This window comes from Temnothorax nylanderi, unplaced genomic scaffold (genome assembly GCF_030848795.1).
Source record: "Temnothorax nylanderi isolate EJ_2023f unplaced genomic scaffold, tnyl_v1.0 TNYL_tig1116_pilon, whole genome shotgun sequence".
Lineage (NCBI taxonomy): Eukaryota > Metazoa > Arthropoda > Insecta > Hymenoptera > Formicidae > Temnothorax > Temnothorax nylanderi.
In genome coordinates, this window is record NW_027250178.1 from 1 (window position 1) to 12,335 (window position 12,335).

Genomic DNA, 12,335 nt, shown 5'->3' on the forward strand with positions numbered 1-12,335 from the left:
GCCCGCGTCGTCGGCACCAACACCGTCACCTCCGCCGGGGTACGTACCGGCGCCTTGGCCGAGTTACATACTGGCGCGTCCGCCGGGGTACGTACCGGCACCTCCATCGGAGTACGTGCCCGCTCTACCAACACCGCCGTCGGCTCCGGTTTCGGCACCGGCACCGACCCCGGCTCTGGCACCGCCTCCGCTACCGCCCGCGTCGTCGGCACCGACACCGGCTCCAGCAGCACCGGCACCGACACCGTCACTTCCGCCGGGGTACGTACCGGCGCCTTGGCCGAGTTACATACTGGCGCGTCCGCCGGGGTACGTACCGGCACCTCCATCGGAGTACGTGCCCGCTCTACCAACACCGCCGTCGGCTCCGGTTTCAGCACCGGCACCGACCCCGGCTCTGGCACCGCCTTCGCTACCGCCGAAATATGCTAATCAAAAAGTAAGTACACACATATATAAAAAAAATATATATATAACTAATATATATTTATATTTAAAAAATATTTATAAAATATTTCTTGTTTTAGCAAATAAATAAAATTGTACGAAGAGCGGTTCAAAAGGAGCGGCGCAAGGGTCCTCCAAGATATGCGCCACCGCCGGGGTACGTTTCGGCACCAGCGCTGGGGTACGTGTCCGCCCCATCGCCGGGGTACGTGCCTGCTCCTCCGCCAGGGTACGTGCCCGCTCCTCCACCAGGAAACGTGCCCGCCCCATTGCCGGGGTACGTGCCTGCTCCTCCACCAGGGTACGTCTCCGCTCCTCCGCCATCGTACGTGCCCGCTCCTCCGCCAGGGTACGTGCCCGCTCCTGGCACAAACATTCCGGGATACCGCCCGGGATAACTATGATGTAATTTTATAGTACGTAAAAAAGACCGTGTTTCCTGTTGCGTGATCAGAAGTTTCTTTCATGTCACCGCATCGTGTCTTTTTATTGTTATCTGGGGATAACACATTGTAATATGTAATGTGTAATAAATAAATTATAAAAAGTTTATATATATAAGTTTATATATATATACATGTATTATAATCCTCTTTCCCTCTTCCTTTTCTTTCTTCTCTTTCTCTTTTTCTTTTTTTTTCGGTACGTACATGGGTGTGTGTGTGTGTGTGTGTGTGTGTGTATATATATATATATATATATATATATATATATATAATACAATACAGAAGATGTCCGTTCTAGAGGATGATCCTGCTCGCGGCTCATCCTAGTGAGTAGTGTAGACGGGTAAAAACCATGGATCATCAATTATTTTTATCCGTCTACACTACTCACTAGGATAAGCCGCGAGTAGGATGTAGGATCATCCTTCCTGTCTATAACGGGCAAAGGGGCTGCGGTCCAATTCACGCTCACAGCGCTGTTCGCGCGGTCCTGGCTGCGATTGCAGCGCCATCTCTGACAAGATCCGGCAACTACTGTTGCACGCAACACTGCTGTCACTGCTCTTCTTGTCATTCTGCATCCGTATTTGCATTACTAAAATAATTTTTCGATGGATCTTTTTTTGTACGCATTGAATCTTACTTCTACTTGGACGATATTATTCCCACATGTTTTCCCAAGGGCAGATGATAAACATTATGTATGTATAAACTGCAGAATTTTTGTTTTAAGTAAATATTGTCGTCAGGTGACAGCTGTATGTGCCCAAATAAGTAACATTTTTAATTTTTTGGTGTTTTTGATATAAAATCGCGTTTGCTACCCTAGATTTTTGTGCGTACTTTAATTCTGTAAAAGATTTTTGCAATTCTATAAAGCCAATTAAAAGATCCATCGAAAAACGATAATGTCGGTAAATCATACGGCTGCAGGATCCCCTTAAATTGTAGTGGTTAGCTCTTATTCTATTTATCCATGTATAAAAATATTTTTCCGCTTTAATTTTATGGAACCAAGGTTTCTTTTTTTCCTCGTCGTAGTATTTCCCAAAGTAGTCTCTTCCTTTGTATCTTGCTTCATTTTTTATTTTATCTTGCGTTCTATTTTTAGCTTCTTCCTTATAAAAATAGTCATATAATCTTGTATATATGGGCACTTCAATATTCTTATTACTATTTTCTTCTGTCCCCGCTTTTGCCAGTTTATCCGCCATTTCATTTCCTGTAAAGCCCTTGTGCGACGGTATCCATGCGTAAATTATTCGTTTTTTAAATCTTGTTTTTATTTTATGATGTCTCCTTCTGATTTCGAGTATATATTTATTTTTGTACACGTCCAGCCTGTTATTTTTAATTGCTTTAATCACCCCTTGATTATCGGATAGAATTATAATCATTTCACCTTCTTCTTTGTATTCCTTGTGTTCTTTTTCCAATTTATCTTCTATTTTCCTTAAAGCCGTGTAAATCGCGAATGCCTCGGCAGTGTATGTTGACGAGTTTTTGGGTAAGCTTGCGTAAAAAGCGTCTTCTTCCTCTTCTACCACGATCCCCGCTCCAACACTAGTGTTTCCCTCAATTTTAGATCCATCCGTGTATACGAACTTAATATTCCTTTGATTGTACTTGTTTTTAAACTCTTCTAGCAGTTCATAGTCTTCTTTTTTGTAACTCATTTCTTCAATTTCTCTTCTTTCCTTAACTTCTGCTTTATTCTTGTAGAGTTCTCCTATTTCTAGATCTGTTTCAATTTCTTCCGTTAATATATCGTATTCTGTTTCCCATAATTCGTAAGTTTCTTTTTCTTCTCCTATTTCTTTTCTATATTTTTTAATATCATCCCACGCTGTTGTTATTATGCTTTTTTTCTTCTGCGGATATCTCATTCTTTCTTTTGCTTCTTCTTGGGATAAGTTTTCCAAACTCTTTTTAATTTCCTCACTTCCGTATTTTTTAACTTTCAGGCAGAAATTCTTTGCCAACATCAGGGCTCTTTCGCTTAATAGTTCAACTTTAGATTCCGCGATTATTACGTTAGTTGGTGTACTGTTTCTATACCCGAGGGCTGTTCTTAGTCCCAAGAATTGTCCCCTTTCTAATTTTATTTTGAGCCATTCTAAACAGGGTGCGTATATAAAGCAGCCATAGTCTGTCACAGATTGAACCAAACTTTTGTACAAATTCAGAGCTGTGTTGCAATCTGACCCTCTCGTTACATTATTCAGATACTTTAAAATGTAATTTGCTTTCTCTATTTTCGCCCTAACTTCTGCTACTTGATTTTCAAATTTTAGTTGGTTATCTATCCTAATACCTAAGAACCTAGCTTCTTTTTTGCACTCTATTCTTGTTCCCTGGAGATCTATATACATTTCCCCGTCAATAACCCCGTGTCTATTGAACTCTACCAGGTTGGTTTTTTGAGGTTCAAGTTCTAAGCCTATTGCTGCCAAATTTTTTGCTATCGTGTTAACTGCCTTTTCTAGCTTTCTTCTATTTTCTTTCCTATCTTTTCCCATAACATACATACTTCTGTCGTCTGCAAATTCTAAATCTACTATATCTCTCTCTACTCCTTTGTCGCTTTCATACGTGTTAACTTCATATAAAGCTGGACTTAATACCGAACCTTGTGGTAATCCTTTTCTAACTATTCTAGATATTGTCCTATCCCCGTCAATTACGAATTCTACTTCTCTATCGTCTAGCCATGTATCAATAAAGTCTATAATTTTCTTCGGGCAATCCATTTTAATCAGCCTGTTTTTCAATATGTGGAATTGAACGTTATCGTATGCCGAAGATACGTCTAAGAAGGCTGCCAGACAATATTCTCCTTTTAGTATTGCAGTTTTCGCGTCCGCTGTTATTTTTGTCAGGTTCTCTATACAAGATTTGCCTCTTCTGAATCCGTTTTGTAATCTATTAAATTTTTTTTCCTTCTCCATCCACCATATCAGTCTTTCATTCACAAGTCTCTCCATTAATTTTCCCATGCATGAAGAAAGTGAGATTGGTCGTACTTTATTCTTATTTACCTTGTCTATGAAGAATACCTGGTATTTTCTCCATTCCTCTGGGAATCCTTTACCTCTCCAGATTTCATTAAATATATCAAGCAGTATTCTAAGAATACCTTTTGGTAGTTCCTTTATCATCTGGTAATCAATTCCGTCTTTACCTGGAGATGAGTCCTTTTTGATCATCTTGATAGCTCTCATCAATTCTTCCCCTGAAAATTCTCTGTCTAGTAAGTTGTTTTCTTCTTTAACGGGTATTTTAATTTTTTGTGACACACTTGGAGCTGCTAACTTTTCAATGTCCTTTAGAATAAGTTCCTCCCTTTCGCCGAATTTCCATTTGTTCCACTCTATTTTATTTCTTCCTTTTTTAAAAATCCGCATCATTTTCCACACGTATGACATGTTGCTGTATTTTGTTAAGCCATTGCAAAATTTTTTGAAACTCTCTCTTTTCTTTTGTTTTATCATTTTTCTCATAATGGCTCTGCTTTTCTTGTATTCTACGAATGAATGAGTGTTTTCGTTTCTACGATATTCTTCCATTTTTTCCTCCTTTCCTTCTTAGCTTCTAGGCATTCTCTATCCCACCATATTGCGTGTTGTTTTCTTTTCTTTTTTTGTGTATTCCTTTTGTTGCTGTTTAGATTACCTCTTCTAGTTCTTCCTGGAGTTCTGTTTTCATCAACCTTTTTTCCTGAGGCAACCTTCACCGCGTCCGTGATATGTTTCATTACCGTACTATATTTAGTTTGCAAGTCCTTTCCTGTTATTTCTTCTTTTATTGATTCTATCTTATTATCCAATATGCCTTTGTATTCTTTCCAGCATGTTTTTTTATTAGCTAATCTATTTGTTTTCTTGGTATAAGGGGTTTCCTCGACTTCAACACTTACTTTTATTGGAAAATGGTCTGATCCCCAAGTGTCCTTAGCCTGTGTGTATTTTAATTTGTCAATGATATTTGCTTCTGAAAAAATTAGATCTATATTAGAAGGGTTTTGATTTATTTCGTTTAATCTTGACATTGTGTCAGTATTCACACACAGGAATCCTGCGTTAAAAAATTTTTCCTGGAGTCCTTCACCGTTAGAATCAGTGTTATTACAGTTCCACAATATGTTGTGTGCATTAAAGTCCCCCATTATTAGTGTGTCCATTCCTTTTCTATTAAACTTCGTTATTTTTGTCCATTCTCCTGGATTAATACTTTTATTCGGCCTTCTGTAGACCCCGATTATGTTCATGCTAGCACTTCCGTATTTTGTCCTAATTCCACAAATGTCGAAATCCTCGTCTAAATCCTTCCAATCATTTATCAGTTCTATTTTTATATCTTTCTTGCAGAAAATAAGAATACCTCCACTATTTCCTCTGCTATTTACTCCAACAGTATTGTATCTCTTTACATTTATTTTTTTAAGGTCTTTAACTTTAGATTCCGTAATTACTGTTATGTCCGTGTTTTTTATATATCCATCTATTTCCTCTTTTTTTCCGATGTATCCTCTAGCATTCCATAGAACTATTTCTAGTTTTTCTTCTCTGTTCATATTTTATTATTGATATCTTTGTCTTTTTTGAGAGTTTAAATTATTATATGTTTCCCCTTCTGTGCAGATTTCCTCTGTTTCGTCTTCTGTAACTGTGCTTTTAATTCCTATTGTTCTTTCCACTTCTTCTTGAACTACTTTTTTAATTTGGTCTCTAATGAATTTCTTCCAATCCTCTTCTTCGAGTACCTCTTTTATATTTTAATATTGTTGTTTATTTACTATTCTTTCATCTCTGGTTTCCCTTTCTGATTCTTCCTCTTTGTTCCTTTTTGTATTTTCCTCTCTCATTCTATCTTTCCTACTTGAAAAATTACTTGACTCTGTTTCTCTACTTCTTGCTGACATTTTTCTGTCATATTCATTCTCTTTAATTTTATTTAATGTTCTATTATAATATTCCTCTTTTTTAGCTATTCCAGGATTTGTTGCCACCCTGGCGTCCCATACAGCACAAAATATTTTAAAAATATTTTAAAAATATTTTTTAGGAAGATTAAAATAATTCACAAAAATATTTTTAAAATGTTTCTATGTCCGCCAGATTATGTCAGAAAAATATTTTTAAAGATATTTTTAAAAGATTACAAATAAATATATTCAATAATATTTGTTAAATCTTTTAAAAATATTGCTTTAAAAAATAAATTTTCAATCAGCAATAATTATTGCAAGCAATCACATTTAAAAGATTTTTTTAATATTTGAAAAATATGCATCTTTACATCTTACTTTGGAAAATATATTATTTTGTATATCTATATCATCGCAGCAGTATTGGATGAGCCTTGCGTTGTATTGCTAGCAAAAATTATAATGTCTTGCGAATGTCATGATTTTGCTTCGCCGGAAGCCTGCTTATATTAGCCCCCAAATGAAATTTACTTACGAGTTAGACTTACCATTATGCGCCGCCTAGCGGCGTCGTTGCAAACTAGCACGGAAAGATGCGCTACCATGCATCTTTCATAATTAAGAATATTTCATAATACACTGGGCAACAAAATTATCGCAACAAAAATTTACGTAAAAAATTTGCCCAACTTCAAATAAGCATAACTCCGCGAAAAATTGTCGTATCTGAAAGATTTTTTTTTCATTTTAAAGGGTGAAGTCTGTATTTTAAGGAACCATTGTTAGATTTTGAATTTAGCCTCCCGCTCTCCCGCCGTTCTTCCAAAAGTAAGGACGTGTTACGTCTCCAAAAAATTGCATACTTTGACACATTCTACGGAGTAGAATGAATTTTTTTCGTAACTATCATGGCAACCATCGTAAAATATGGACTTTTCCCTGCAAATTAAAAAAAAAATTAAGTCTGTACGATTTTTTTTCGCCAAGTTATGGCTTATCAAAGTTACCTATGCATTTTTGTGCATTCAATCACCGCCAACATTAGTATTACCCGATGAACACTACGGGGACGTTATTGGTCGGATTTTGCCTATCGTGTGTGTGTGTGTGTGTGTGTGTGTGTGTGTGTGTGTGTGTGTGTGTGTGTTAGCAGAGATTTGGGCACACTGATTTTCATTCAAACGAGGAATTGTTACGATTTTGTCGTTTGTTTTCGAATTAACGATACAATACAGTGATTGCAATACTGTGAAGTTATACTTACAGAAGTAATGTACTGTGAAGTTACTTACTTCAGTATTACAAAACTTCACAGTATTGCAGTCACTGTATTGTATTGCTCATTCGGAACCAAAAGACAAAATCGTAACAATGCCTCGTTTGAATAAAAATTAGTTTGCGCAAATCTCTGCTAACACACACACACATACACGATAGGCAAAATCCGACCAATAACCTCCCCGAAGTGTTCATCGGGTAATACTAATGTTGGCGGTGATTAAATGCACAAAAATGCATAGGTAACTTTGATAAGCCATAACTCGGCGAAAAAAAATCGTACGGACTTAATTTTTTTTTTAATTTGCAGGGAAAAGTCCATATTTTACGATGGTTGCCATGATAGTTACGAAAAAAATTCATTCTACTCCGTAGAATGTGTCAAAGTATGCAATTTTTTGGAGACGTAACACGTCCTTACTTTTGGAAGAACGGCGGGAGGGCGGGAGGCTAAATTCAAAATCTAACAATGGTTCCTTAAAATACAGACTTCACCCTTTAAAATAAAAAAAAAATCTTTCAGATATGACAATTTTTCGCGGAGTTATGCTTATTTGAAGTTGGGCAAATTTTTTACGTAAATTTTTGTTGCGATAATTTTGTTGCTCAGTGTATTTCAAAAATATTTGAAAAAAGATTATAGAACCAATAACAAATTTAAAATATTTTTTAAATATTTTGGAACAAGATTATAAAACAATAAATATATAGGTTTGAATTAATATTTCAAAAATATATTTCAAATATTTAAGAAAATATTGTCTGGGTGATAAAGAAGAACATTTTTAAAAATATTTTTAAAAGATTCTTAAAATATTCTTAAAAATGTTACCACAAAAGGTTTTTAAACTATTTTAAAATATTCTTAAAACCATTTTAAAATGTTTCTTGCAATATTTTTATAGAAATATGTAGAAATATTTTTTGAAAATATTTTGTGCTGTATGGGGTATGTCCTTTTTTCGTTGTTTTCCGAATTTTCCCTTCTATAACTAGTTTCTTCGAAATTTTCTCTGTTACCTAGGTTTTTATTTCTTAGTCTCTCGTCTATTGTTGGCCATGTCTTTTTATTGTATTTGTCATACTCTCTTTCTTCTGTTTCTTGTCCATTTATTATCTTCATTGCCTCTGTGTATGACGCGCTGTGGTAAGCCATTACTCTTTTGATTTCCTTATTTTTAATGTATACCGGGCATTTCTTGTCCGTTGCTCTATGACGTCCTCCGCAATTTACACATTTGAACTCAAAGCCGCATGGACCATGAGCCGTGTTGCCGCATCTTCCACAAAGATCGTTCGATTTACAATTATTCTGGAAGTGTCCATATTTGAAACATCTGAAACATTGGCTGACTGATTCAACATAAGGCCTTACTCTTAAGTTACCGAAGCCCTCAAAAATTGTAAATTTTTCCGGAAGTTTATTTCCCTTTACCGTAATTATTATATTATTTGTTTCTTTTATTTCAAGTTTTTTCTCCTCTCTATTATATATTCTTTTTTTCATAACCTCTAATTGCAATATATTATCTTTTTTACCCAAGTTTTCCCATAGTTCCTCTATGCTATACGGCCAATCCGCGATAACCCCTTTACAAAACCTCGATCTATTATCTATGTATACCTGTATTTTATCTTTGTACCTTGTATTTAACCTTTCTATACAACTATTCGCGTCTTCGTCCTTTCTAAATTTTAACCTCGCTAGATTGAATCTGTCCATCTCGAAATAATCTGGAGTGCATCCTATATTGTGCAACAAGCTCTGAATTTTTACCCTGTTTAGCCCTTTTTTAACGCACATATTTTCTCTAGTTAATTTACAGCACACAACCTTGTACCCTTTTAGCCCTGGTTCGAAATATTTATTAGCCATTTCTTTATCTATTTCCTCATTTCTTAACCTACGGTCTTTCTTAACTAACTTACCCCCGACGTTGACAAAAATTACCTCTCTGAAGTTAATGTCCTTATTATTCTCTTTTCCATCTTTTTCTCTTACGTTTGTTATTATTTCCCTTTCTAGTTGCGTCTCGCCCTTGTTTCTCGATTCTTCTAGGTCCGTATCCATATGTATCTCTGAACATCCAGCATCCGTCTTGTCCTTGTTCTTCTCAGTTTTATCCGTCATTTTATCTTCTTTACTAAGCTTTTTCATCCTTTGGTCTGTGATTGCACTTCTGTTTGCAGGGTAGTTCCTGATTTTTCCTAGTATTAGAACGTTCTTGTTGTTATTACCATAACCTCGCACGTGTGTACCGCTTAAAAGGCCTCCCTTCCGAGGGGGGGCACCGTAGCTTTTCTTAATTATTTCTTTACTAGTTTAACTACGCTACAAGGATCTCCTCCTGTCTCTCTTCCAACGCGCCCGACTGGTAAACGACTATACTATCACTTTCTAAATTTTCTCTTTCGCTCGTTACGTCTGCTCTCTACAACGTCCGCCATGCGACCATCGACACACTACCGTGTGTCTCTCGATAGGTTAGGTTAATTGAACTGACTGATAGCGCGCTAAACGCACTATCTGCACTGCGTGCAGTACATACACGTATTAACTGATGAACCACGAACGCACTATCTGCACTGCGCGAAAGCGCCGCCAGCGTCGAAAAAGTGAAAGTGACATTTCTCTGATAATCATAATAATAATATAAATCAGCGTTAGTAGAAGAAGTATCTTAAATAAAATTTTTCACATTTGGACTTTGCGTCGCAATATCTCCGCTCGTAGGGCACGTAGCGGAAAATATTATAGGAGATACCCCCCCCCCCCAATTCGACCCCAAGCTATCGATCAAGCCTACTTAGAACTTGATCCGTTCACTCGTTATCGAGATCTCAACATCTCGAGTAGGGGAGACCGGGGCTAGACCGCTAACGGGGTAAATCCGCTAAATCAAATATCTCGGAACCTGTATATTGTGCGAACTCGCTATTAACATTGTAAACGCTGCTTATGGTACCCATGTGACCAACGGAGTTTCGGCAGGTTACCTGCCGTGTTATGATTTTTACGAGGGCAAACGTGTTTTCGGAAGGTGAAAGTTACATTTTCTGCGCGTGGAAATTTTGTAATATCTGCTATAATATTTGCTCTCCAAATCTCGAGGTACGTGATTATAAAGAGTAATGCATGCTGAACACGAATCCAGTGTAGTTTTTTCATTATCGTTGATGTCTAATATTTTGTGGGCGATCAAACCTGAAACTTGTGTTTGGGGTTAATCCGTCAGTAAGCAGTCCGGGTGCATTTCCAAGGCATTTTCGGGCTCACTGCATATGGAATATGGATGAGACGGGAATTACAACCATTCAGACACCGAATAGAGTCATCGGACGTCGAGGAGTGAAACAAGTCGGGCGAGTGAATTCTGCGGAAAGAGGAACCCTCGTAACTATTTTTTAAGGTGGTTCATGCATTTAAGTCATATGTACTTAGCCCGGAAAATGTGATATGAAATGAAAGGTTAACGTTCCTCGAGTGTGTCTGTAAAATTTCAGATTTTTTAACCGATTGGTTCCGGAGATATATGTCCGTAAACTTTGCCAATTTAACGCGGTGGGGGGACCCCTTATCCGAAAAACGAGGCTAAAGCGCTTATGCTGCAAAAATTGCAATACTTCAAAAATAGATGAACGAACCAAAAACTGACGAAACGATGCAATAAACATTTTGCAAGATACTGACGAAAGCCCGAGTTCATTGACCGAACCATATAATAATAAAACGTAATTTTCGATTGACTAAATCGACAACACGGAACTGATGGCTGGGCTCGAGCGGCACTAGCGGCAGCTTGGCAACGTCGCACGTGTCAGCTGATGAGTATAGCGCACGGAGAAATAGATTCTATCAATTTTTCGTTTCGTCTGGAAACGTCCCTTACGTCGAGGCTGCTCGCTCCAGCTCATATTTCACACTTGTATCGCTTGTACGTACAGGTTATGTAGATCGCGACGACGAAGACTGCTGACTCAGCTGACCGCAACGTTGCCGCGCTGCTGTTGTACATATATTCACAGGGCTCACAACTCTAGTAAAAGATGTGACTTTCGTCTCAATATTTTATTAGTAGAGGTCGTATAGCATTAAAGATGTCATAAATAATAAATCTAATTATATGCTAATTTTTACGGACAAAAATCACACTTATTTATCACTAATAAGAATAGTTGCCTATTTGACTTGCAAGTACTGCATGAACCACCTTAATAACGTTTCGCATAAAAATTTTAAATAAATTTTTATATTTTTCTCTTAAAAAACAATTATTAAGATGTATCCTATTATTTTTCAGGATTAGATGTACGTATATGTATTGAAAATGCAGTGTAACGGTTAAACCCCGGCATTTTTGAGATTTCAATTTTTGCACCGTTGTCGTTTTTGCTCTATACCGGTTAAACAAAGCGACGTAGATAAAAATTTCCTGTATAAATTTTGTAGCTAAAGGTTCACTCTTTACAGTGGTATACCACATTTAACTTCAATTATTTATTTTGTTGTTAAAAATCGGCACCGAAAAAAAACTAACGGTCTAGCCCCGGTCTCCCCTACTCGCAACCCGTCGCGTCGCGTAAAAGAGTCACGGTCGGTCTCGCTCCGTGTGTACTTGGCGCGAGACACTACCGTGTCTCTTGATATTTTTCGAATAGTTCTGAACATACTGAAGCATTTTCTAAACATATAAGAATCAATCGTTCTAAATAAATAATACTTAATAAATAATTAAAAACTTTAATGTACGGGCCTATTTCTAACATTAGCAATCGCTCTTTATAATTGATACCTCATGATTTTGAGAAATTTGGGTATTACAAACGTTTATGCAAAATTCTCCGTTGTATTTGAACTCAGAATTAAATTTGTTAATATTAATCATAAAATTTATAAAATTAATTTATTCATATATACATTCTCTACATGCAATTAACAAACTAATAATTTTGTAATAATTATGGCAATTAATAAGTGACAACATAATTTGTATACAAGTGATAACATAATTTGTATCGATATTGTAAAGTGAATGTACGAAATAAATACGAAATTGTGTATCAGAGATCGTTATTAAATTTGCTGCAAGTAATCATCAATTAATTTGTTTTGTTACTGATTTTCTCACTCTAATTATCTTCTCAGATCTTACAATAGTTTTCTGCTTCATATACAATTACGGATTCATATTCGTGTTGCATGTACCTAAAAAAACTTAAATAACAAGTGGTATCCT

General features: G+C 36.7%; 1 long non-coding RNA gene across 1 annotated transcript; it reads left to right on the top strand.

Annotated features, from left to right (window-relative positions):
* Positions 1-9,985: 9,985 nt before the first annotated feature.
* Positions 9,986-10,784, top strand: LOC139786702 (uncharacterized). Its single transcript, XR_011722381.1, has 2 exons — positions 9,986-10,210; positions 10,335-10,784. It is a non-coding gene; the product is annotated as an uncharacterized lncRNA (long non-coding RNA).
* The last annotated feature ends 1,551 nt before the right edge of the window (positions 10,785-12,335 follow it).